We start from the raw sequence: 2,500 nt of genomic DNA, 5'->3' as shown, positions 1-2,500 counted from the left end.
TCGGGGTCACACATTGGCACGCTGACACGTCTATGTATGCAACGTATATATCTCTGTCAGCATAACACTCACAGTTGCAGAAATGCATTAAGTCTGCCTCGGTATAATGATTACCATCACTAATGGACTGTCGTGTACCATTTCCTGTTGCGATATATACCCTTACAATATATACCAAAGGATAATAAGACGTTTACATTATACATGTATCAATATCTAAACTTGTCTGTCTATTTATTTATCTTTCCATCTATCTGACTGTGTATATAAGTGTGGATATGTATGTATTACGTATGTACACGTTTACGTATGTATACCTGAATACATAGCAATCATATGTATAATCTGTATATCTATTTTGCATTTATCTACATACAGAAAATATAATTACACAATATATATTCTTGATTGATCGTGCTTGATTATAACTCACAGACAGCGGAGTTAAATGATAATAATCGTCAATATCATTATCACCGTAAAAGGTATAACAAGGGAGAGAGAAATATTATCATAATGCTAATCCTGGTAATGCCGATGAAAATAACCATGGTGATGATAATGATAACAACAATAAGAACAACAATAATAACAATCCTGTAATAATGATTAAAAACGGGGAACAACAACAGAAACAACATCACTATCAACAATGGTGATGAAAATGAGAGCAATAGTAATAATTTTAATAAAAATGATGACAAGACAATTGAGTCCATCAAAATAACAATGATAACAATGGTAATGATATTAACAGTGATTCTTCTTCGTATTATTATTAATATAAATCATTATCATTATCTTTATCATCATTGTGCTGATTATTATCTTCATTTCCATTATTAATATTATTACTGTTAGCATTGTTATCATCAATATTATTATTGTTATGTTTATTGGTATGATGATGATGAGGAGGAGGAGGATAGCAATATAATAATAATAATGATGATACTATTACTACTACTACTACTACTACTATTACTGCTACTACTACTTATAACAATAATAATAATAACAATCATCATCATCATTATTATCATCATAACAATAACAGTGATAATAAATAACAACGATAAGGATAATAACAATCATAATAATTATGATAATCATCAAATAATTATGATAATCATCGAATAATAATGATAATGACAATGATATTGTTTATAATGAAAATCGTCGTAATGATAATGATAAAGATAACGAGGATTATGATGATGATGACGATGATGATAATTGTCTTTTCATGGTTAAGCATCGTCTCTTATTCACACAAGCTTTAATAAATGCAAAAAAATTACGATAACATTATTGATATTGATGCCACAATGGTCAAATGTGATCTAGTATGTTAACTATACCATATGACCAAAAGAACGAAAACTGTCGAAAAATCAAACATTGTTGTAGCAATAATAGTTTAATATGATATTATGAATACGCATCGCTTGGTGAAATCCCCCTGAACTTTGTGAATATTCAAAGGCTATGATAACAAGCGCAACAGCATCAATAACTGAAATCGCAGTGGTCAAACACGGGGTCCATTGCGATGGCTCTATGATCAATTCCATAAACTATCGAAAAAGAGTCCCTTCCCAAAGGTAATCATATGCCATAATTTTTTCGCGTAAAAGCCTCGCGTAATCACTCAAGCTTTTAAAACATTTCGAAAGTTGGTAGAGCGATAACTTTTGCCTTGGGTCAATATTTACTCGAAAAGCAGACAGACGCCAGGAGCATTTGTCACGAAGCGTGGACCGCTGCAAGTCCGAGGTTTAGGGTTTCGCTGTTTTGTTGTTGTTGTTGTGATATTTTTTTTCTTTTCTTGTCATTTCTTTGTTCATATATTTTTATTTTATTTTTTTTATTGTTGTTTCTGGTCATTGCTCCTTTCGTCTGTACGTTATCTTCCAGCTTTTTTTTTATGCTATTTCTCTAATATTTTGCTTGTTTTTCTTCTTTTTTTCTAGTTCATTTTCCATTGGCTAGATCCCTTCCTAGTCCTTTTGTCTTACGCTTCTTACGTTCTTGTTTTCTGCTTCTTGCTCCTTTTGTTGGCTCTTTTCTTTATCCTTGTTTTCTGTTGAGTACTTTTGTAATTAGCTGTTTTTTTCTATCGGTTTCTTCCCTGTCCTTTGTTTTGGTTTTATTTTTTTATTTTTATTTTATGATCTATTCTTTCTTTTGTTTCCTCGGTTTGTTTCTACACTTGGCTCTTCTTTCTCTTCTTTTTACTCTTTTTAAAAGTCTATCGTTCTTTCTTTTTTCTTTGTTTTTTTGCGCTTTTTCTTAGCTATATTTTTTTCTTTCGATATTTATTTTTTGTCCATTGATTTTTTTCTTACTGTTTCCTTTATTATTCATATTTTCTTTTTTCTTTTCTTTTTTTTTGTTGTTGTTTCCCCCCTCCTTCTTTTTTACTCCCGTACTCTTTTATTCGTATTTTATTTCGTTTTATTATAATTCCCCCTCCCCCCCCACATACACACTCCTTTTT

The sequence above is a fragment of the Penaeus vannamei genome, chromosome 9, assembly GCF_042767895.1.
Source record: "Penaeus vannamei isolate JL-2024 chromosome 9, ASM4276789v1, whole genome shotgun sequence".
In the NCBI taxonomy this organism is placed as follows: Eukaryota; Metazoa; Arthropoda; class Malacostraca; order Decapoda; family Penaeidae; genus Penaeus; species Penaeus vannamei.
The sequence above is the reverse complement of the archived record's forward strand: the minus strand, read 5'-3'. Positions refer to the sequence as shown.